General features: G+C 40.4%; 1 protein-coding gene across 2 annotated transcripts in view; it reads right to left on the bottom strand.

Annotated features, from left to right (window-relative positions):
* Positions 1-20,791, bottom strand: part of LOC133508867 (neuroligin-3-like) — a 182,315-nt gene extending 161,524 nt beyond the window's left edge. For both annotated transcript variants that reach the window (XM_061835373.1, XM_061835374.1), the window contains exon 1: positions 20,406-20,791. The gene's annotated coding sequence lies outside the window, so the exon portion shown is untranslated. The remainder of the gene's footprint in view (positions 1-20,405) is intronic.
* Positions 20,792-26,360: the final 5,569 nt, after the last annotated feature.

Below are 26,360 nucleotides of genomic sequence, written 5' to 3'. Positions count from 1 at the left end.
CTATAATATGAAAGAAAAGCTGTTTGGATGTGCTGTGAAATGTAATAACCACTAAATAGAACTGAGTTGAGCCAATGCATAGTGGCAAAATACATAAACACAACTATGTTCTAGGTCAGAAGCTTATGGTTCTTAAAGACCCTGAAAAGGGAGTTCAGATAACTGTATTTGTTTTTAAGTACATTACACATTTTGAAGAGAATTGCAGAAAATGTGTAAAAAAAAAAAAAAGAACTGCGGTATGGAGTTCTCTATTGTGCAGACAGGGTCTGACATTATCGTGGTCCAATGGCCCAGGGGCAGTATGACATTGTGTAGGGCGCCACGTACCTTAGAGAAGCTGGCCCCAGCAGGCTAGGGAAAAATTCCAAGGATGCACTGCATTTGGTGAGCAAAAATCTCTGGCCTCCAAAAATTATGTAAAAAGTGTACTTTTGGTTTTGGACGGAAAGTCTTTTATCATTAAAACAACCCAGCCAAGACAGGACGCCGTGATGGGGCAAGCACAAACCGCAACAAGCACATGCTTATCTGGATTAAGGTTATGAAAATTATCTCCCCCATCTTAAACGTTTCAGCAGCAGCAAGACAACTAAATGGTAGGGACCAACAAGGGCACCGATGCAAAATGAATTTTCATCGACACAATGTTTTTTCACCATAAAAGTATTAGGATACAATGAGCATCAACAGCCTGATTCTCAACGATACTGTCAGACTTGTAACACTTGTCACAATACCTTGAATTTAGTGAGTTGATATGTATACTCTTGCTCTATTAGCCATTGAAAGTGCTCCAATTGCTAGAGGACACTGCATCTTTTTGCACAATTGTAAAAAAAAACCGCAACCTTTTATTGCCCTGTGACCGTTCTCGCAATACCTTTGTCTCATAGGTATTCTGTCAATTGACAGTCTGCTGTCGGACTAGAGCGGCTCCAACAACCAAAGACAAAGTCCTTGTTTGTTTTTGACATACTTGGCGAAATAAAGATGATTCTGATGTGCCTGCATGGGTTTCCTTCAGGTACTCCGGTTTCCTCCCACATCCCAAACACATAGGTGGTACGTTGATTGAAGACTCTAAAATGCCCGTAGGTGTGAATGTGAGCCCGAATGTTTGTATGTTCTTATGTGCTCTGTGATTGACTGGTGACTAGTTTAGGGTGTATCCCACTTCTCACCCAAAGATAGCTGGGATATGCTCCAGCATGCGTGCAACACTTGTGAGGATAAGGGGCTCAGAAAATGTGTATGCTGTGTGTTGAACCACAAGACACTTCTTTCATGTTTTCTTTCAAAAACCACAACCAATTAGCTACCTTGCAGAGCATCCACAGCTGCCAAAAAGCAAGGGAACAGGAAAGTGCTTTTGTCATGCAAAAGGGCTGCTAGTTGCAGTGAAGTGAGGGGTGCCAAGGTGTATTGTTCTGTGACAAGCTGGATTTCTTAATTCATGGATTAAAAGACACACAAGTGCAATTTCCGCAGGAAAATAAACCTGCAGACACCATATTTACTATACACAAAAATGGGTAAAATGGATTATCATAGATTTATAGTGCAGTGGGCCAATTTACACAGGAAGCAGAGGGTTGATGTGGCCTAATGACAACAGATTAAATGAAGTCTGCCCACTGCAGATGATGTCTGGACTTTTATGGGAGCATAATTAAGTTCTGAACCAACACTGATGTGCTTTTAACTAAAGGTCAGCTGCAATTCAAGCTATACTTGATGACTACGTGCAAAAACAGACGCTGCCGGTCTGTGGAGGGGACCTTCGTTGTTGGTGAGAAACAATGACTGCACAAACACACGCAGCACCATATGACCTCTATCAGTCATTGAAGAGGTACTTATGGGCTGAATAGAATATATTCTATGCAGTCGCTATTCACTGTTTGCCTATATCCAGGCAGCTGCGTCTAAGATTGTGATTTGATTTTTGATTTGAATCGAAAACACACCCTAATGGGACCAAACTCAAAGCAGCATCCACGTGGCTATGGGTGAGATGCAAAGGATTAGTGAGAGGCTATCAATGAACAAAGTTTACTTGCTTCCCTTATCCAGCACCATCACAGTAGTTTTCAGTGTTCCATTCATCAGACCAGGCTGTAACAGAAGCTAGGAGACCGTCAAGTTTCAAAAAGAGCTCATTTTTATTCAAATACTCCCGTAATCTCCTGTAGGTACCTATGTCCTCATTCTAAAAACAAAGAGTAAAGAGAAAACAAAATACAGGAAAATTAAAAGACTGCTTGAAAAAAAAGTTGTACGGTGCAAGAGGAAGAGGAATTGTTAAAGAGATGGCATGCTAAAATGCCTAATCAATAAGCATGAGAAAAGAGCATTGTTTTCAGCCTGGACTTGAAAATGGACATTGGCACTTGGGACTGACTTGGTTTCTGTTGGCTACTTATCAATTTGTGTGTACCATAATAGGGAAATGCTACTTCACCTTGTTTGCTTTGGACTCTGTGCTCCACGACCTGACCTGAGTCTGTAGATATCAGAGCCCTACTAGGTTTATTTTCTTTACACATTTTTTTTTCATGTATTGAGGACCTAAACTATTTAGTGATTTATAGACTAGTAGCAGAACTTTAATGTTTATTCTATAGCTGACTGGGAGCCAGTGTAGAGAATTTAGAACTGGAGTAATATGCTCTGATCTATTTTTTTTCTGAAAAGAAACCGAGATTCAGATGCTTAATGCTGTTTTGGGGTGGTCCAGTCAGATGACCATTCCAATAGTCAAGTCAACTCAAGTATTAACATGGATGAGTTTACCCTAGTCTGCTTGGAAAATGGAACCCTTCACTCTGTATATGTTCTTTAGCTAGTATAAGGCTGTTTTAGCGATTGGCTGGATGTACTGTCGCTGCTGAAAGTCAGATCATAATCCGTGAGGTCACCAAGGTTTCGGGCTTGGGCTGTATTTTTTAAAGAGAATGAGTTCACTGACTTTACTAACAGCAATCCTCTTTTATTTACTGCCAAAACAATCATCAGTTTTGTTGTGGTTTAATTGTAGGAAGTTTTGGTTCATCCAGTTATTTATTCGTTTTAGCGAGTGACTCAACACTTCAATTGACCTTTGTCAACTGGAGACACCACTAGATATACTTTAACTGTGTCATCTGCATAGGTATAATAATCACAACATCAAAGTGATGAAGAATTTGACTCAAGGATAGTCTGTATACAGTGAAGAAAATAAGTATTTGAACACCCTGCTCGATTGCAAATTCTCCCACTGAGAAATCATGGAGGGGTCTGATATTGTCATCATAGGTGCATGTCCACTGTGAGAGAAATAATCTAAAAAGAAAAATCCAGAAATCACAATATATGAATTTTTAAAGATTTGTTTACATGATACAGCAACTAATAGGTATTTGAACACCAAAAACCAATGTTATTTGGTACAGTAGCTTTTGTTTGCAATTACAGAGGTCATACGTTTACGATTAAGATTGACCGTAATGTTAAGCTTCTTCCATTTTCTAATGATTGCTCCAACTGTGGACATTTTTTCACCAAGCTGCTTGGCAATTTCTCCGTAGCCTTTTCCAGCCATGTGGAGTTGTACAATTTTGTCTCTGGTGTCTTTGGACAGCTCTTTGGACTTGGCCATGTTACAAGTTTGAGTCTTACTGTATTGTTATTGTGTGGGGTGGACAGGTGTCATTATGCAGCTAACGACCTCACACATCTTATTCAGGATTAAAGGTAGACTAACAGGTCTTTGAGGGTCAGAATTCTAGCTGATAGACATCTGTTCGAATACTTATTTGCAGCTGTATCACACAAATAAATCGTTAAATAATCATACATTGTGATTTCTGGATTGTTCTTTTTGGATTACCTCTCTCATAGTGGACATACACCTACGATGAAAATTTCAGACCCCTCCATGATTTCTAAGTGGGAGAGCTTGCAATATAGCAGGGTGTTCAAATACTTATTTTCTTCACTGTAGGTTGAACAAAAGAAGTCCAAGAACTGGCCCTTGAAGGACCCCATCTGTGTTTGCCATTCAATAACAATAAAAATGTCCAACCGATATGAGTCTGTCTTCTGGGTTTGTCGTGAAAAATTTAAGAGCTGTTCCATTGTTTTCCAATTCCATTTCCAACCTGTTCAACAGTATGTTATGATCTGCTATGTCCAATGGTGGACTGAGATATAACATAACAAAAATTGACACCATTCCTGACACAGTGTTCATTGTTACAGCATACAGCATTTTGAGAAGCACTTATAAGTGCTTTAGACTACACTTCGTTCATTCAGTACTGGAGACTGGTGACACTCAATGATCTGAAGGGGAAAGTGCTCACTGTTGCATTATGAATGAAATGTTTTGAGCAGATGATTAACAAAAAAAAAAAAAAATGCATGTTTTTACTGAACAGTCTGATGGATGTGTTGAATGTGAAAAGCAGGTTGCTAAATTTGCCAATAAATTATAAATTGGCCTGATGTCAGAGATTTAACCTCTGGGGAAATGTCATTTTACATTGATGCACTATATCACAAGCTGAGAGGAACATAATTTGTCAGAGAGAGCCATTATGACACAGCCATGAATGCTTAGGAGAATGCCTACTTTAACATATCAAAACATTATATACATTAGCAATGCTTGTAAAAACAGATCTATGCATCTGGATCCTTGAAGCGGCACGTTGACCAACTGTTTAGCACATCTGCTTCACAGTTCTGTGGACCGGGACTCCAATCCAGCCTCGCCTGTGTGGAGATTGCATTTTTTCCTCGTGCCCGAGTTTTTTCTCGAGTTCTTTGGTTTCCTCCCACATCCCATGAACTATGCATAGAGTGAAACCTTTAAATTGCCAGTAACTATGAATGTGAGTGTGAATAATCTGTGAAATGTGCCCTGTGATTGCGTGGGCACCAGTCCAGGGTGTACCCTCCCTCTCTCGCCCTGAGTTAGCTGGGATAGCCTGCGACCCCAGTGAGGATAAGCAGTATAGAAAATGGTTGGATGGATGGAACCTTGATAAAATCCCAACATAACATACAGTATATCTGATAAAATGAACCGTAAGGATTGAACAACGTGTCTAAAAATGGTTTATATTCCTCATTTAAACTGCCATTGACAGTCTTTTAGTTCCAGAATTGGCCATTGTTATTTACCGAGGCTATTGCGCAATCCAAGGAAATATGGGATCAACGTATTTCCGAGTCACATATAATCAATTTAACAAGATCCAGATAACAGAGTAGCCATACCTATGTAGCGACCATGTTGAATGTGTGGACTTTCCATCAGTCATTGGATAGACATATGGTGGCCATGTTGAATACATTTATATGTATATGTGAGGGTGTGTGTGCGTGTGTGTGTGTGTGTGTGTGTGTGTGCGTGCAATACTTTTCTGTTCACATACGCACTTTACAATTTTTTAAATTCTGCATCTATGTTAGATGAATCACTTCTTTCTTTGTCAACTTGTGCAAAGGTATTCAGGCATGACTTCATTTCACTTTCAGTTTTCAGAAATGAATATTTCCCATTCTCCACTATCTAATGTACGATTTGTTTGTTTGTTTCACAAATGGGCTTGTGATAAGCTAAAAAGTTGGACCAGTCCATGGCTTTGTGCGTCTCTTGTCCTGACCCTTATTTTCACGTTATCCTATGCTTCCGATCGGTTTCTCACATTATACATTTAACTGCCTTTCCATTGTGAAAGGTCCCAAAAGAAAACCTGTGCTGTTACATTTTTCACTCAACATGCAAAACTGTTTTCTTGTTCACAGATATTGTCAACACATTCACTTTCCTTGTTTGATTAATTGGAAACTTAAACGGTGTCTCACTGGTATGGTCACATTTACATGCAAACGAAGTGAACACCTTCTCATCTGCTAAACCCATGGTGGAAATGTAAGCCTGATCAGAATATCAGTTTCACGGACCTGAACCATACAGTTGAAGAAACAAACCTAAACTTTAGCTTGTGGATAATGTTATCTGGGATAAGCTCTTATGCTACTGTAACCCTAAACAGGATAAACTGGATAGAAAATCCATGAATACATGGTCTTACAGGTAGGTTACTTGTTGCTTTGGCATATAATTGGTGGCCTGTAAATGCATTTATATTTATTTCTGCTCAAGGATGAGGGCAGGCGGGGATGATTTTCAAAAGTACCGATATACATGGGGATGTGGCGCTATATGACCATATTGTGGATATTATTACTAGTCATGCCAGAGAATCCAGATGAGCTCTTGGGGATAGCTTAAATGACACTGCCCTTTCTAGAAGGCAGGGAGGAAACAAACACCACAGACAGACAGCACCTTCTTGCTAATATATAAAATGAAGTAGCGTAGTCAAAGACATGCCTTAATATCCCCTGCGGAGAACGGGCCACTGTCCCATCACAAGAGTCCTTGCAGCTCCCATTGCCAAATATGTCTGTACTCTCAATTTACTATTTCTAATCCTGTCTGAAAGCCTATCTTGTATGTTAGGCTTCTTCGTAAATTGGCTTGTGCTCTTTGTGATTGATTAAAGTACCGTAACCTAGCTTTATCAGCCACCCTGAACTCTGTCTTGTTGCCAAATCTATTAGGTAATGCATCCTTTGTTATTGTGCAGGTTGGTGTTTTCTCCCCTTCTATTTGCAGTAACGCACTGCTTCATTTACAACGGAAACCCAAGCTACCTTCATCCCAAGTAGTGGTGCAGGCCTCAGCTCACAACAACAGTCTGTGACAAATGTGGCATGCTTATTCAGTACAGCTTTATTCAGTTGAATGGGCTTCAATGTATCTTCAGTTCAGAACCACGAGGAGAGATGCTTCAGCTAAGACACATTTCATCAGCCCTATTTCTCTCTTTTTTTTTTTTTTTTACTGATACCATTCACGGTCATTTGAAATACTTCCATGTACCCTGACATTTAGCGAACAATGGGATCGTAATGCATGTGTTCTAACGCCGTAATATTCCCCATGCCGTTGCGCAAAGAGGAGATGTTGCCCTGATGTTACTGCTGCCGCCAGAGTCCTAGACGCTTCACTTTGAGTATCTCCAGCAGGACATTCAAGCACACCCTCAACAAAATACGTGAGACAGGAGTAGGTCACTGTGGTAGCAAGCACTCATTCATCGACTTACTTGCTGGCTATCAAGGTCACATAGTTTAGGATCACGCATACAGTCACCACTTTCTGAAATCTATGAGCTCTCGCTGTTCCACATATGGAGGCAATTTTCACCGGGAACTGAATCGTGGATAACCCCCTGTGCAGCACATCGAACGCAAACAACCTGCATACAGAGATTTAAGAAAGAATTGAAATCCAATCTCTCTACTTTAAACCAACTATAAGACAATGCTAATGACTGAATGCTGAGAAGTAGGCCATGTCTAAAACACTCTAGGCTAATCTGGCCTCAGGCTGTGTACACTTCCTCAAACACTGCATACATGTCTCTAGGGTTGTACCTCTCATTCTAATCTTTACCAAAAGCAGAACATAACGTATACAGGGCAAAAAAAAAAACCATTCTGTATCGGGTATATTCTCTCCTGTTCTCTTTATTTTTATCATTATTTTTTTTTTTACACACCTGGCTCTCACATCTTCAAAGCTGCGCTGATTCTCCAACAGTGACTTTTGCCACTCGCGGTTCTACCTGGCTTTTTTATGTGTAACGGAATGTGGACTTTTCCTGAGAAATGCGAATACCGTTGAAATCCACCTGGAAAACATGTCACACTCCAAATGTGAAATCGGTATCCGTTGCGGATACGAAATTTAATCATCGCTACACTGATGTCCTGCTCACCTGTTCATTTATATGCGATATTGTGCTCATGACTGGAAACATCGGTCCCGATGCTAGCCATTAACTCCACATTTCACTAATTTGGCATTACAATGGCAGATATAAAAACGGTAGTGTATCACTACGTAAGGTGGAGCAGGGCATGCACTGAGCAAGATTGTTGACCATGACCCTGTGCACCTCAACACCTATCGTGTTTCTTCACCTTTATAAGGCGCTGGACTGACTAGAGCCTCCAGAGTGCGGCGGAATAAAAGTGCTAAGTCGACTGCAAAATGTGTGCACGTCCAGATTTGACTGTGAATGCCCAGATACTAATTTTGCTCCACCCAGTGTGCATAGTTGGTACGAGGGTGCATAAATGACATACTTTAGTGCACAGGAGAATCTGCGCAGCCAGAGAAGCACAGAGCTGTGCACTTTTTCTGATTGAGCACGGGGGATAATTATTTTGATATATATTTTTTTTATTAAGTAGAATCATAGCCATAGGGAAAAGCAGAAATTAAATAATGTTATCACCACTTAATGCCGTATTTTTATGGGGGGGAGCACAAGAAAAACAACTGCTCTGGTGTGTAAATTAATCATTTTTACCGGCGAATACTGTCATAAAGATGCCAAGAAGCAGACTGAAAACATCCAACCTCCTTAGTTACACTTTCTAATAAGAGAAATTAAATGAGTCGAGGACAGAAAAATCAAATTCCAGAGATGCTCGTACTGCAAAAACACCCTGTAAGAATTTGTAAAATTTCTTTTCACACATCCATAAATGGACTTGATACATAACTAGATATTAAAATGTTACCACAAATAATTTGTTGCAGCTAAATTACTTCCTTTTAGACACATTCAAACTACTTTTTGGAGACTGGGGGTGGATGGGGGGTGGGGGGTTCTTTAAAAAAAAAAAAAGAAGGGAAATTAGGGTATTGCTCCAACATCTGTGAGTTAACTGGCTTGAACGAAAAGTCACATTGGATCACATCCGGCTTGAACATTGCAACTTTAGGGCATATTATTTATTCATTCATACGCTGACATCCAAACTATGCCTTAAATGTTGGCACTTTGCAAACTGTGTTTCGGCACCCAAGCTGTGCAGATACAAGAGCGAGTTGCAGGCGCTTGCGGAGGAAAGAGTGTTCCTTTTACCAGTCATGAATGCAGAAGAGACAGAACAACGAGGCCATTGTTGTTTTCTCACTGAAGAGCCCTGGAGCATGTGCAAAGCAGCAAACAAAATTATAAAAGTGCCTACATTTTGGCTGTAAAAATTAATGTGGCTACAAGGCTTCCCCTTATTTTTCATTGACACTAAACGCAAAGCCCTCAGAGCCAGAATCATGTTACTTATTATAAATATTTGCCCTGATGTAAACAGGGTATGTAGTGCTAAATAGTGGTGTGTGCATGTTCTTGGTTTATTAGTTGATGGATCACATAATTTAAAGAAAATGATCCCTTTGCGGGTACACATATCTTTTTATCCAGAGCATGTTCATAATGGGATGGATTTTCAGCGAAGAAAAAAATACCAATTACAATTACAGCTGATGCTCTTTTAGTCATCTTTTTTTTCAACTGTAATCACGTAACCTTCGAGTGTAGCTGTTCCAGCAAATATTAATTTCTGCCATTCACTATGCAAACATCCGCCACAAAAGGAATCAATATTTGATCGATAGAAAGAAAAGGTTTTTAGCCGAACAGAGGCGTCTCCTCTGTGCTGGATTAAGTTCTATATGTATAATGATTAGAGTGGGCCTGTTTTGTATTTGTTTTCAAACAGGCATTTTACTCCTGATAGAATAACGGCTGGGTTGCGTCTCCGGAGGCAACACATGCTCATCAAAAGAGGGGGCTTTGTCCAACGATCCATAAACCTGTAGCGCCACTTACCATGAAATACGTGCTAGATTACTTCAGGGAAAGAGCAAAATCAATGAGGAACAATGTCTCCCAATTTACAGCGTGATCATGGCGCATTATGTTGTATATCATAAGCCCTTGGTGTACTACTACAACTGTACTGCGGGCCTGCTCGTGTTTTAGGATGAGCTTGGAATTCCTTGGTGAGATTCTTGCTTTTCTTATCAATAACTCTGTCAGAAGCTGCCAAAAGATTTGGTAGCTCAGGATGCCCACAGCTATAAATCTGGGCCAAGGGTTGTGTGGGATGCTCAGATAAATGGGTTGGCCATTGTTTCGCTGCAACATTGTTTGTCTTTACTTTCCTCCTCTAGTTGGGATTGAGTACACTACTGTCCTTGGTCATCTCTCTGCAACAGCGGCTCTGGATTCAGCCCTGTTGCCCCAAGATTACACGAATATCCTCCATTCAAACATTCACCACTGTGCATGCTCTACTGTTATGCTGTTGCTTTTTATTTCCAGCTGGATTTAGTTTTGCGTGGGATTGGGTATGAATCTTGGATTAAAAGGGAAACCGAGCATTCGTATTGAACCCCAATTTATTACACGTGGTGCACAAGATCGAGCGTATTTTGCACTCATGTTTTCTGTTCAGGACGTTTGAATTCAACGACAGACCTTTATATGTGATGCAGCTCTTTATCATGCGTATCCAGCAAAAGCATGAACGTGAAAAAAAAAAGTGGGCCACGGAGGCACAAAACACAATTATTCCCGAGGAAATATGTCACATTTCCAGCGCCTTTTGTGATAAGGTTCTCTCAGTCGAGCCTCCGAATGTCGCCTTTTAAAACGCACTGTGGGGAACAAAGGCAAAGATATGGCTTATTAGGTCACTTCTGAATTCTTTTTACACACTGATCATTGATCTACTGAGTAAATCCCATGGGTATCATTAAAATCAACCTAGAGGAGACTAAAGAGTGTGAATGTGCTCGCTGGTTAATGACTTGGCTTCCGGTGCTTTTTTTTTTTTTTTTTTTAGAGAATGGTCAAGCTTGGTTGCATTTGTCTGATAAATGAAGGGGGGGAAAAAGCGCTTTCATTTAAATGTCCTAAGCAAAACGAAGTTCGAGAATACAAGTTTAATAACATCTTATTATTCTTCAAGAAGCAACAGCAAACATCTCATTAGTTAACATATTACTGTGTGCCAGGCAACCAAAAGGCTCCAACAGTAATTGTTACTGTTTGCTTTGGAGTTGGGGGTTGTATAGAGTTTGAAATGTGTGTGCAGCAGGTTTAGACTGGAGTGATTAAAGAGAATAAAAGATTAGAATGGCTGCAAATTCTGGGGTGTCAAAAAATGTTGAATCATTTAGTGTGTTCCAAAATGGCGACGAGAGAGGGCTCAATCAAAATCCCCGCAAACTTCAGCATACTGTTCTGTCGTATCTGCTGCTTGCTGTTTGTACTGAATATGCACTAAAGCTGTCCTTAGAACGAATAAAACAAATGCGCAATATTTTGTTTGGACTGTCGTTTTCCCGGAGCAGAGTTAACTTGTCAGAAAGCAAATCCTTTTCCAACCTAATCACTTTCCTCTTGTTTTGTTTTAAACTCATCTTTTTTTTTCTCTATCTTCTCTGATACGCTCTCCATTCCCGCCACACTCGCAGAACCACGTGTGCCCCCCCACCATATCATTTTCCTCTTCAGATTCAGGACTGACCTGCCCATCACCATTATATCATTCAACACCTGACTCCGCTCATACTCAAAGAGGGCACAGAAGCCCCGGAAAAAGCTTAAAACCCTCAAGTTGATCTTGGCAAATTCACCTTCAGGTTGTAATCCCTCAAGAGTCACAATAACGGTACACGAGAGACTTTCCAAGTTTGACAAGACTCAAGGTGAATTAATGTCACATGTTTTCGAGTACATCCTACACAATTATGGCACTCTGCATATTTTACAAGATTACAGATTTTGCTGCACGCCTTTTGGCCATTGTTGCGAAACCACTCAAATCTGGGCTACTTAAAGGATCAGTTAAAGTGCCTTGAGGATCCCTTTAGCCTTATGAGTTCGCCCACATAGGCCAAACTCTCCAAAAAAGTGAACTTTCCGAAGTTGCCACGAGGCTCATCAAACTGTCAGGCTGTACTTTTACTCAAACCATTGTCATCGTGACCTACAGCCACCAATTCATCAGAGCTCCCATCTCGGGAGAGTAAGCCATACGCTATTTCTGTAATGACCCAGATTTCCAGGTGAATCGGGATCTGTATCAACCTAATGAGCCGCAGTGAACACAATGTATTAGGTCAAATAAACTCGATTCTGTGTGGCTTTTACCACTTCGTTTGCTGTGTGGCAGAATATTTAAAAGTACAAGACACAGAAAATGACATTCCATTTGATTGGATGAATCAATTCCATTTCTTGAGACCCGTTTTTACGTAGCAGATAACGTGGTATAATTCAAATACAATTGTGAAGGGTGGAATAAAGACATATTGGATTGGCTCTAAGCTTGATAGAGGACTTTAACTGTCCTCAGAAGCTATTAGGAAGCTATCGTCAAGACTGCAGTGATAAAAATAGAACGCTGTGAGGAGGAGGAGGTCTACGTCTAAGCGTCGGAATAAACCGATCCCAAAGCAGGTTTACCATTAAGGTTGAGGGTTTACAGTGTCATGGGAGGGCATTTAAGAAGCCTTCACATCGTAAAATCTGGTGCCATCAGGAGAATTATGAATTGAGTGCTTAATTCAGGATTTCTCTTGAGATTACTTCAGACTAAAACAACATAACCTCCATCCGTCAGATCAAGCCTGTTCTTGTCTCTATCTAACTTGTATGTCGTCATGGGCTTTCCGTCGTAGAAATTGATGTTTTGGTGAATTTTAAAGCGCGTCGGAGCGTTTTACAAGAAACAGCAACTGCGCTTCTGTGCCAAAGTTTGACTTTCCAACATTTAGGGATTTGCATAGAATATTACTTGCATGATGTCTGAGTGAGCCCAGGTCAAAAAAATACTTCTTATCCTCATCCTTTGTATTTTAACAATAATTTCTATTTGTTAATTGGGAAACAGGTTAGGGCCAGGGACAAACGGAATCATCAAAAATGGGAAGTTTTTTTTTTCTTTTTTGGAACTCGGAATGCTGCCAATGTACGTGTTGCACAGGAGAGCGAGCGTTGGCAAAACAGAAGAGACGTTAAACCCCTCAGACCTGTCCTGAGTATTGCATGAGGGAATATGGCCTGTAAAATTTCTATGTGGCGCTATGCAGACATTACACTTCATTGAGATCAGCCTGACAGAAAGCAGTGAACATTTAAGGTTAAACAAACCTGTGAATGACTCAGTGCTGTGTAAACTGCAAGTCCTTTTATGTGAGGCAACAATGATTGAGCTGTCACACTCTCGCACTTTTATACCACACATATATTTTTATTTGTTCAGCAGGTTCCCCCGGTGGCCAAAGAATAAAATAAAACAACGACAACAAAAGTGTTGAAGTATTGCACTTCCTTTAACTACAACGTACAACAAAATCACATTTTTGCCAAGATGTTTTTGTGTTATTATTAAGTGTAGCAGGCCTAAATACTGATTCAGAGGCTATGGAAAGCTTACTTTAACAAATGATATATGGAGATTGTATATTCACGAAAGAGACACCCTAATGTCGAATGAAACACGAGCACGCCCTGAGAAATAACATAATCGATAATTTCTATTCTGTGGTTAAAAAAAATACTTCACACTCATAACATATTGTGTTATCTGCATTTCATTGGAGAGTACAGCTACATTCTGTTCTTTAGTATAATTTCATCCAAAATAAGAACAGTTTTTTACTTTTTTGGGTGTGAACTTAAAAAGCTGAATTTTTCATATGAAAATTCTGAAATTCTGTTTTAATGTAACTCATTTTAAAGTAAAGCAAAATCCAGTATTTGCAAAATAAATAACGTGCTTTATGGCACTGCTAAATTCTCTTTGGTAAAATAACAGTCTTGCTGTCTTTTGGGTAGTATTCTATCAGTACAATACGGATGACAATATAAGTATAAAATCATTTGATTTAGTTGATGCTTGATCACCTTTCGTGTTTGTTAAGAGTGGTGTAAGCAAAGTTTTATGTTGATGAAGCAAGATGATGTTGTACTGCTGCTAATTTGTTGACAAAATTTCATCCAAAACACAACTGTACAGGGAGCTTGTGAGAGAAGAAAATAAACATTTTCCTTTCCGTTAGTTGGGTTGAGAAAAGACTGGTAAAATACGAGACTACAAAAGTGCATGTCGTTCAAGATAATATTGTGGTTTGATTTTTTTAATGTTGGTCCACCATTGGCAGTGAAGAGCTTGCGTCAGTGTGGGAGACTGTGGAAAGATCTCTATTAATCTCCGGCATTACTGCAGCCATTTCCCCACTCCTCATCACCAGCACCATGTGAGATTTAAAATATTTAAATCTGTAATCTGTCAGCATTATGAGGTTAACGCACACCCGCAAGTCTGGTGTCCTATCTGTCACCACGCTTCACCGCTTCACATGGCTACACATGCATCACCAGGACCTGACGTCGCCTTTTCTGGCTCTCGATGGATATGACACGTCTCCTAGTTTCTATAATTTCTCAACAGCAGCGCCAACATGCTGCGGGACCCCAGAGAGAAAAATTAAGGGGTGGGGGGGAGGGAAGCATGAAACTGGAAAGAAAAGAGGAGGAAATGAATTGCAGCAAAAGAGGAAGCCACTAATTGTTTCCCAAGTGTGTGTGACCCAGTGACCCGAGGGGAGCTCTTCCTTGTTCCATTACTACGAGTGAACCAGCATTTATTATTGATCCGGTACTCATTGTCTTACACATTGTGCTCTTATGAGTGGGTTGTTTGGTCAATTTAGTGATGTATTAAAGCCTCAGTAATATACCATGCGTCCTTTGTGCATACCCCGCAGTTCTGACAACTCTTAAATCACAACAAAGAATAAATAAACTGAATGGGATCACGCTCAGCGGCGGTGACCCATATAAGAATATTCGGTTGATGGAAGACACGCCAACGCCGTCCATTTAGCCAGTTCCATGTCATGTCTTCAGAGGACAGTCTTTTACTAAGCTCCTTAAGAGCAAGCCCCAGGGGATCTATGGTAGGATGGAGGTACCGACACACGTCTTATCTCCACCAATTTATCCCATGAATTAGACGGGCTTTGGCCTGTGTGTCCTGCTAGATCCCCACAATATTCGCTCCATGTTAAGAAAATAAACACGAGAGAAGCGGGGCCCAACAATTGCTTGACAGGACAAGAAGTTGGTGAATTGACAGAGCCACAACGCCACATTAACTTTAACCTCCGTGGTTGTGTTCATGTGCATCATCTTAGTGGATTTGCTGTCCCTTGTCCACATTTTCAGGCTGGATTTAGCGAAACAAATGGCAACTGGAATAACAGGGATAAAAAAAAAAACGGGGGGTCACCTCCGCGACCCACACACACATTACAAAGTCCAGTGAAATTATATGTCACAAAAATATTGGTACACATGGCCATTCCACGTACTGTGGGGGTAAAATGTATATCAACCTTTTGGAATTTCTTTCAGTTTTGCATAAAAATTAAGAGCAATGATTATCTAAATCACAGGAACAAACAGCCTGCTTAAACTAATATTTTCATAATATTGTAAGATAACATGGAGATTCACAGGACAGGGAGGAAAAGCAAGTGATTTTAAAAGCTGGTTGACCCTCCTTTGTCAGCGATAACCTCAACTAAATGGTTCCCGGGGTTGCAGATTAGACGTGCACAACTCTCTTGAGGTTCATGCCACAGAATCTCAATGAGGTTGAGGTCAGGACTTTGACTGGGCTACTCCACAACACATATTTTCATCTTCCAACCATAAATGATCTTGAAGTGCACTGGGGCACTGCCAGGGGGATAACAAAATCTAATCATCAAAGTGTTTCCAGAAATTGTATGGAAGCTTAAAATTGTCCAAAATATGTTTGGTACGGTGAAGATTTGTGATTTATGCCGTCTAGTCCAACTACTGAGAGACTGATCAATTAATTGTTCAAGAGGTAGATCACAAGGGATCAGAATTCAGCATCAAGTTTATTCCCATATGGCATGAAATGAAATAAGGGGTCACTTATGAATAAAAACTATGCCGTGTTCCACTTAATGCTTGTATAAAGGCTTTCCTTCTGCTACTGTCATGTTTGTGTTTCAGCACCACATCTTGCTGATGCATTTTTTAAAACTCAAAAAGGGAAAACAACCAAAAAATAGCTCCACTTATTACATCACGAATGTCTAATTGTCTGATTTGATCAAATACTGTGTATGATAACTTCTGGCCAACAGGAGGCTTTGACATACTGTGTGACATCTGCTTTATAGTTGGATGTAGAGCAGGCAATGTCCAAAAAAACATTTGCTAAGCAGACACTGGTCATTGGCAGGGAAACATGTTAGTCAGGGGAAATGTTTTTGGGCAATGAACAATGTATAATATCTGTTAAATATGTTATGTGGAGCAGAGCTGAGGGCCATTTTTGTTCCAAAACCATTTTGCTAGTACAACAAAGTCTCTTCTGCTACTCTCCATCTTCTTGCCAAATGACACAACATTAGGTTCACCGGCAAGCTATATTTGGGGTGGATTTTTTTGGGGGGCGGGACAATGTAGATGTGAACTCTTTGGAAATGATAAATGGATTTCAATGATTAATTATGAAACAGTATGTTGCAGAATCCAAACCAGCAGAACAACGAAATAGGATTACGTATATCCCAAGTTGTCTGTGGCTCAAACGTGACTACCTCACACGTCAGTGACGTCAAATCACGCTGAATGTGTCAGCTTCATTATATATTTAGGCTTCACTTTTGCATACATTCCTACTGGTTAGAAATGACACCAACACAAACAGTAGAAAGCAAATGTGAAGCTGAGAGATGGAGAATCAATCATAGCCATTGCAAAAACATCGACTGTAGCCAATAAAGTCCCTTGGAATTTGATGAAGAAAAAATAAACCACTGGTAGAAGCAAATGTTGCAAGGGTGGATAACAGAAACAACAGTAATTGATGAGATAAATATTGAGGGCTGTAACAAAGACCCAAAAAAATTATCAGTGACATCAGCAACAAAAATCCAGAGGGCAGGAGTGAAGGGATCACAATCTACTTCTTGTATAGCAACTACAGCAGAATATGTGCACACTCATAAGCAAGGCGAAGATTTTCCATTTCAAAGCAGAGACTGCTCATCATCTTAAAAACCCAAGTGATCTGTGAGACTCAGTGGAGGTAATGTCAGTGCTTGGACTTGCTTGGCTTCCTCTAGAAGAAGGCTCGCTAATCTTTATTGCGTGTTTGACACATGCTGTCAGCAGCCAAGAAAATTCTGAACTCTACAGAAACATTTTGTCAGCCAATTTAAAGCTATATTATTTCTGATCATCATCCATCCACCAATCCTTTTTCTTAGCCGCTTATCCTCACAAGGGTCGTGGGGAGTGCTGGAGCCTATCCCAGTTGTCATCGGGCAGGAGGCGGGGTCCACCCTGAACTGGTTGCCAGCCAATCGCAGGCCACATAAAGACAAACAGCCACATTCGCAATCACACCTACGGGCAATTTAGAGTGACCTATTAATGTTGGATGTTTTTGGGATGTGGGAGGAAACCGGAGTGCATGGAGAAAACCCACGCAGGCACGGGGACACCATGAAAACTCCACACAGGCGGGTCCGGGATTGAACCCAGGAATGATACATTCAAACAGTTGTGATATCCATCCTCATTCAGCCAAATAATGACAAAATCATACTTCTAAAACAACAGACCTGAAGGGGAAAGAAATGGAACGTTTAATACTAGCCAGGTCACGCTACAGATCATACTTTTTACTTTTTTTAATTCCACTGTATTTTAAGTTTTTTTCCAGTATTTTTTTTATTGCTCTCTGGTCTCATTTATCTTTTAAAGTGAAATCTAAATGTTTTCATTCTAAAGCTAAACTAAAGGGCTTACTGTCTCAATACTTTTAGAGGGGAGTGTAACTATATGCCTTTTACTTCAATTACAGTGTTACATTGTTATGTAATGTTAATAAGAAGGGACGGGTGGTCTCAAAAGAATGATTTGCATACATATTTACAAACAGAAGTATGCATTTGGAAAAGAATCAATTTCCTCCTTTGTATCCTCAAGACAACATGTCAAACAGAATGAAGAATACTGGAACCCAAAAATAGCCTTGCCCCACCCCAAGCACCCTCCATCTCACTTGCAGATCTGCACCACAGCATCCGCACAACTTGCTCAAAAGCCATCCTTTCCAGACACACGGCCTGGCGAACGATAATGCGTCAAACTGAAACAGAAATGCATGAGGCCGGAGACCCATCGTGGCTCAGTGATGTCACATCTGGCCAAGACCAAGTGCTAAGGTAAGAATTAGGCCAAGCTGACCTTTGCAGCAGACCGAGCTTCACTGGGGTTTTCCTTGTGGAGACTCGTGTAAACAAGTGTCGCACTTTGAACTTGCACTATGAAACGTATTTGAGTGCGCGCCCCCACGTCAGTGATAAAGCGTCAGCCGCTGCTCGGTTGCCCTGCCCCGCCAGTCCAGTGGAGGACAATCTGTCTGGAAAATGAACACACCCCACGGACACTGTCCCTGGTGATTATCTGACAACAGCTTTACAAAAGATTGCCTCGTTTGCCACACTGTTTATGAAGCTCACAGATTTTTTTTTTAAATACTAGATTCAACATCAAAGAATGTAAAGGTCATGTGGACAATGGGGAATAGCTTGTATTGCAAACCAACACTGAGAAAAAAATGACCAGAGAGAAAATATAATAATCCTAATATTAAAAAAAAAAAACATTCAGACAATATGAATGAAAACAATTTGGTTCCAAATGCCATCTTTCCTCATTAGAGTTGGACCTCCAAAGTCAAACACGAGTTCAAGCCACCATTGTGCACGACGTCAGCAAATCTTGCGAAAATCTAACAAATTAACACCAGCGTGCTTTCCTTCTCCCGAGTGTTCTTTTGTGAAGCCTCAAAAGAAGGGAAGCAGTGACGGCAAGTGAAGAAGTGTGATAATAACCATAGAACAGTGTGAACCCACAGTGTAACACAGCAAAAAACGATTTCACCAAGTGGGTGTTACCAGAAGTATTAATAATTACCATAGATATTTTTTTGGTGGCAGTTATGTTTCATAGCGAGAGGCTTTTATTTAAACAGTTTTGTGATGCATTCCGTGTTGTTTAAAGCAATTTTTCTACAGTATTACTCCTTGGTATTTTATATTAGTCTAAAAACAATACAAAAATAACAATGGATTGCTTATCATGAATATTCCACATAGTTTATCAAGGAAAATGTTCAAATGCCAATCCATATTAATAAAAATAGAGTCGGGTCTAATCGAATAGGCTGGCGTACTTTTGTTTTGGAGACACATTTGCTCATTGAAGTAAAACACAACGACAGAGACCATTTGACATTTTCATTCTCTCATTTCCGGTTTGGAACTCATTTCTACCAGTTCTATTATTTGTGTTTGTGTGTGTGTGTGTGTGTGTGTGTGTGTGTGTGTGTGTGTCTGTGTGTGTGTGTGTGTGTGTGTGTGTGTGTGTGTGTGTGTGCGTGTGCCATTGCTTCCGCAGACTGAGCTTGCTGTGTCCAGGCTTCTCCCACACGAAGAAAGTAGACAGACATATGCAGCCTGCAGCATCACGCTGCCTTTAAACTTGCATCAGCTTCTTCTTCTAGTCTATTCTCAGCAACGTGGCCCTGTCTCTCTCTCTCTCTCTCTCTCTCTCTCTCTTTTATTGGCAGGAATGAACTTAAGAATTGCAAAAAGTGAACGATTTAATGCATGCGACACTGGGCATCATTGTTTCAGAGGATTCCAGTGATGAGAGTATAAATAATAATAGACCGATTCCCCCCACATAAATTTAAAATATATTCATTCCAACTCACAGGGCCAGATTATCTCTAAATAATCAGATCCCACATGCATTTCAATAGGCATGTGAATTGAGCAGGCTATTTATGTACCACCAAACTAAGCAGGAAGCTTGAACGTGAAACCTATTCACGCTGATTAAAATTGTCAGCAAACAAAAATAAATGCTTAATGGAAACCGGCACGCAAAGACAAAGATGCAAAAACCGATGGCATTATTTTAACCCGATGCCGTGGCTTTGTGTGTTAAACTTGGTTGCTTATTTCATGTGGCTGCAGTCATTTGTGTGTGTGTGGGGGGGGGGCTCGTGCGTCACTCCTCCATCACGCACACACATTGTGCGTTTTTTTTTTTTTTTTTGAAGTAACAAGTGTTCGCAAAGGGGACAACGAATGCATACATCCCGGCACGCTGCAGTATTGGCCGGATTTTTTTCTTAGCATTTGCTACAACACGTCATATGTGCCCGAGTGTGGGGTAAAAAAAAAAGGACTGCATGCATCTTAGGTTGGGGCAGCGCGTTGCTACCCAAGAATGGCTTTGGAAAGTAAAATGCGTCGCAAACACATCACTTGGGCTCCTTTTCTCCTCAAATAATGAAGACAAACAGTGTGCACGCCGCTCATGTTTGAGTGTCATGAAATGTCTCACCTGCACAATCCAGACGTAAATCCCCCCATTACCGGGCGTTTTGTCTTTACGAGAAAGAAATGGAAAGCAAATTACGTTGGTATACTCCAAATCCCCCAAAATGTCCTTTTTTTTTTTTAAAATTCTTTGTGAAATAAATCTCCGGTGCAGCAAGTCTCATTCCGTTCTCTCGTTGTTGTTTTTTTTTTTTTTTTTTTTTTTTTGAAAAGGTGGCTCCAAGTGTGGGAGTTGTTTCCGGCGGGAGAGCTCCCCTGTTTCAGTCCGCCTGCCTCTGGAGTGGACGCTTTCCCCCCCACCAACTCCGGGCTCAACGCGAGCCTGGCGAGAACGCGCGGCGCGACCCCGCTGCTTTCTCCGGAGCGCCAATTGGAGCCGGAGAGGAGAGTTACTAGGTAACCAAGGGCACACGCATCATGCAAGGAGCAGAGCACAGAATCAGATGCCTTCCAACTTCAAGTATGTGCGACGCCTTTCTGATTCCAATGTATTGCAGTATTCCTATTATTCAAATAACATGTAATACGATGTCTTTCGTAACATGGAGGGATCATTCATTTGAATGGAGCATAATAATCAGTTCACTGTTACAGAGATAGATTGGGTGATTAAGTGACGTGGTATAGTTATATTGTGGAAAACATGATTGATCATTATGCCTTGGATCATTATCCTATTTTTTTTTACATTTTTATAGCACTGTACATCTCATTGGGGGGGAATTTCAACCAAAGGTGTGTATGTCAAGTGCATATTTAATCATTTGGGGGCCAAAAGCAAATGCAGTCATGTGGGCGTTCACATCTGAGGGCAGTACTGCAAAGAATTGCAATACTAATGTTAATAAACTAAAAAAAAGTGTGAAAATTCTCCCATTTCCTGGCTGAGATCAAGTCCTTAAAATCCTTCTTGTTTAGGGTTTTTATCTAATAAGTGGATCATCTTCACGTTTTTACTGTAACTGATAATATCATTAATCAACACTTGATATAGTTTAGCATTTTCCCGGTTTAATACTCACATCTTTGTGATGAAAAGCATCACTCTTGCCACTCTCCACTTCACTGTGACTGCATCCTCCTCATCTGACACTGACAGCAGCGCTACTGCAATTGGTAAGAGTGTCAAATGGTCTAAAAATGTACAATTATGAAACAATCACATGATTGATTCTATTTAATCTTCAGAATTGCAGGTGTAAGTTGATCAGATTCATAACACGAAAGGGGCAGCACGGGGGTGTTGTTAGGTTAGGTGTTCACCACTTAAGATAATACGCTTCATCACACGTTTCCAGTCACCGTAGAAGTAACTCAAATAATTCAATATTACAGCACTATCTCGTGGCTTAATGGTCCAAATACAATACAATACAGAGGAAACACAAAATGGAAAGTAAAATTAAATGGCACTCAATGAAAATCCAATGTTTCTTAAACAAACAAAAAACAAACGCGAACCCAACACAGACACTGAAATAGATGAGGCAGTACAATTTCTTACAAATGACCAAGTCAAATAAAAATAAGGACAATTGAATCATGGAATCGAAGGTGAAGCGATCTTCACAGCAGCACACATGCAGGTAGTTCTTTGGAAAATGACGATTATTGCTTTGTCATCTTCATCCTTTCTCATCTTGCTCACACTGTGATAAAGCACCACAATCTATAAATGGCACACAGCGACAACATAAAATATATAAAATCACAAACAAAGAAATATGTCATTGGCCGCTTAACATGAAGAGGTGAAAAGTCGGATTGTTCACAGAAAATTCTTTTCAGGCTTATTCATCTTGCCTTTGGCTTCAGACATCAGCATAAAATGGAGCACGAGCGATATCGTAAGTCGTTAGACATACAAATGAGCTGCTGTCATCTCGCTAACATTTTACCATAGTAACAAGATAATAATAGTAGAAAATAATAGGTACGCTCCAGCACATCGGCAACCTTAGTGAGGATGTGTGGTATGGAAGATGAATGAATGAACAAATAAAGTAAATAAATGTAATTCATATAGGCGGCCGGTTTAAGCGTTGGCCTCAGAGTCCTGAGAACTGGGTTCAAATCCTGCCCCCACCTGTGTGGAGGTTGCATGTTTTGCATGTTCTCCCCGTGCCTGCGTGGGTTGTCTCCGGACACTTCGGTTTCTTCCCACGTCCCAAAACCATGCAACATTAATTGGACACTCTAAATTGCCCACCGATGTAGCTGTGACTGTTGTCTGTCTCCAAGTGCTCTCCGATTGGCTGGCAACCAGCTTAGAGTTTTTCCCGCCTCCTGCCCGATGACAGCTGGGATTGGCTCCAGCACTCCAGCGGCCCTTGTGAGGATAAGCGGCGCAGAAAATGAATGGAGAGCAACACTTACACAACGAATATAAAGGATAATGATAGATGTTTTAAAAGCATAAAGAAAGTATTTTAATTACTCCAATAAGTGCCCAACATATGGATTTCCAATTATTTCATTAAATGGCATAAAGAGTACTGAAACAGGACAGTATGAGTCATATGAGTCATATGAACCACAGAATATACGTTGACTGAAAAGTCAACACAAAGTGATTTACAAATTGCAGATTTAACTGAGGAGGAATAAGGATAAGAATAAAAAAATAAGAATAATGTTATGACTATTATTATAATGTAGCGCTTTTTGCAACAGTCAAAGACACTTTACATACGGCGCAAAAAAAAATAATAATAATAACAGCAAAGTGAACGTGTAGGAGTCCCGTCCAAATTGTCAAAACACAGAAATGGGTTTCTCCTTTGCAAAATTGTGGACAAGTTTCCGGCCTCGTCAGACGCAGTGGGGACGACGAAAGGTGGACTCCCCCACAGCAAGTCAAAACAATCACGGGATGACAGCAGAGGCGTCATTTTTTTTCCTCTGTAGTCAAAATTGAAGTGGATATAAAATAGCCGTATGGAGCCTTGAACTGAGTCGAATATAAAAACCTTGTGTCTTGGAACTGGGTCAGCAACAATTTCTTTATCAAGTCCTTGACTTTGCTTGTGAGGCCTTTGTAATCAGTTAGAAGAGCCAGCATCCTCAGTCCCAAGGCCTCATTAAAAACCGACGGGAATCCTTTGCCAGACCAGGCAGACATGCAATAAATACCAAGAAACATTCATTTTTTTTCTCCAATCAGGGGGTGCATCATTGCATAAAATTAAAAACTACACATCTGCATGATAAAATGTAATTACAGCTTGTACAGGTAAATGTTTTATTCTCTAATGGGTAATGAGATGCACATTGTTACAATGTTAAAAATGGTCAGTGCTGAAAAAGTTCCCGTTCTCTCTGTGTCGATTCCCCATGGGTTGACAAAGCAGATTAGAGGATTAATATGATCACGTCATTTATTAATGTGGCTGTTTTTTTAATAAGTAATTCCTTCCTTTGTTTGTTTTCTTTTTGCAATTGTTAAATTATTCCCCAATATTTAGAGTATGGGTGCTGGAACAAGCTGCAAGTCGAATATTTTGCAAATGTCAAATGAATACCTCGATTGAAGTTAGTGTTTCTGTCAAGCACCAATCTGAAAGAATATTTGAGATAGTGGATCTTAAAAAGAGGCAAACAATTGAAAAGGTGCGAATGTGCAATCTTCAAGTTTCAGCGTTTCATGCTCAGGCAGTGATGAGACGTACACATTGCTGGTAAAGCGCAGGCAAGTCCCAATTTTGCTCTCAAGGCTAGTGTCAGCTTTGAGGCAGGCAGATGAATGTGGTGCCTGTGGCGATTAGATGATTCTTGGAGAGTAACGTCAACACCTCAGGACTCAGGATGAACGTCACAATGTCAAAACCCCGTTTTGGCGCTCAGTTTACAGTTTTACAGTCTGAAAATTGTGTATTTTGGTCACTGAGGCAGATAATTGATCACAATTCTCATTCCAAAATACAAAAGACCATTTTCTGCAGATCACAATCTACATGCATTTCTGACCACATACTTTAACTCTACTGTTATGTTTGTTTGTTTTACATCATGGATAAAATATACAGGCGCTGGGAACCGGATTTTTCAAGGGGGACATGAGGAGCTTAAACGCTTGTTGTGGGCCACACCAACATAGTTGTTTAATTAAATTTAATAAAGCTGTAAATAAAGTGCATTGCTTTTATAAGTTCCTATTTTTGTAACATTGGTATATGTTATTATAATTAGGACATAAAAATTAAATTAAAAAAATTGAATAATCTATCCGTTTTCTTAGATGCTTATCCTCACAAGGATCGTGGGAGTGCTGGAGCCTATCCCAGATGTCATCGGGCAGGAGGTAGAGTAGACCCTGAAGTGGTTGCCACCCAATCGCAGGAGACATGAAGACAGACAACACTCGCGCTCACAATCACACCCAGGCTGGGCGTGTGTGGTGTGGGGGTGAGGTGAGAGAGTGAGAGAGAATCTAAATTGCCCTTAGGTGTGATTCTAATTCCGAATGCTCGTTTGTTTCAGTGTGCCCTGCAATTGGCTGGCAACCAGTTGAGGGTGTACCCCGCCTGCTGCCCGAAGACAGCTGGTATAGGCTCCAGCACTCCCACGACCCTTGTGAGGATAAGCGGTTTAGATAATGTATGTATATATCTATACACTATATATATATATTTTAAAAATCGCTATTTATCTCTTGCCCACTGTCAGATGGGATAGGCACCATCATGCCCGTGACCTTTGTGAGAGGTTGTATGTTGTTGATATGTTGTACTGTTTTTTTCATTAACCCATTACCTTAGGTAATGACCTCTTCGTCAATTCCTTTACAAGACCATGCCCATCAGGGCATTAACTGTCTAAGAGCTAACTATAGTGTGGTATCCTTCGACTATATCAAATAGTGATGTCTGTCACTTTTTGTGTTGTCTTCTAGTACAACAATAAAAACACATATAGTTGTAGAAAGAGGAGCTATGAATGAAAGCCATATGATTCCATTCCACACCTTGGTCAGTAGAGTTTGGTCTGTAGAGTTCTTTTTTTTTTCTTTTACAGTGAATTTAATTAGAGTGCATGTCATATTAAGCACAAATTGAATCCTACATATTTTTGTGTCCTTCATCATAAACATCTATTTTTATATCGGTTGGCTCTCAGGATGAGGTTGATTATTACATCCCACATCAGACTCTTTTTCAGGTACGCACTAAATCCAGGGCCATTAACAACAAGGTGGAGTCAAGCTGCTGATGACTGCTCATAATACTAATAATGAATGTTTAGCACCACAGTGTGCTTATTTAGACACGCTTTTCTGTACAATAATCTGAACGTCATAATCATGAAACAGGGTTAGTCACAGCACGTGTCATTGCCCAGGGTGAGAGCGGGGATTTAGGGATATTTTTGTGCCAAGTGCCGAGGGCTCTGCTGCTCTTTTCCCTAGCAAAACCGTTTTAAAAATGCTAAATCTAACATGCAAAAATCTCATGTGCCCAGATGATTCACGCTCGCCTCTACCCATGATCACGTCAGGTTACGCTTAAGTATTACATCTTATATTGCAGAAGTAATGTAGGTGGGATACCGCAAATCGTAAATTTGAATTTGAGGTGTAAAATTCTGGAGTCAGCGGTTGAGAAAGTGCTAATGTTATACAGCTTGCTGTGTGTTTATGTGTAAGTGGCTCTTATGCTCAGATTTCCATATTTATTGCCTTAAATCCTTCTGGGAGTTCAATTACATGCCAATCGTGGCAGTGACTCATTTAGACATATGCACAAGTTTCCCTGCTCCCGCATCAAAGAGGTCCGTCATTTTCAACTCTCGACTGATTCCATCCCAACTTTTCATGTCACAATTGCGATATGCACAACGGTGTTTGTGGTCAAGACTGACCTGAGCAGCTATAAAGTCTCCAGATACCCCTCGGAGTCATGATGTTTATTTTTACTTCGAAGCCATGCACATACGCCCAGCTCAAGGAAAATGTCCAGACAGA

Source organism: Syngnathoides biaculeatus, chromosome 11, assembly GCF_019802595.1.
Source record: "Syngnathoides biaculeatus isolate LvHL_M chromosome 11, ASM1980259v1, whole genome shotgun sequence".
Classification (NCBI taxonomy): domain Eukaryota; kingdom Metazoa; phylum Chordata; class Actinopteri; order Syngnathiformes; family Syngnathidae; genus Syngnathoides; species Syngnathoides biaculeatus.
The sequence above is the reverse complement of the archived record's forward strand: the minus strand, read 5'-3'. Positions and strand labels throughout refer to the sequence as shown.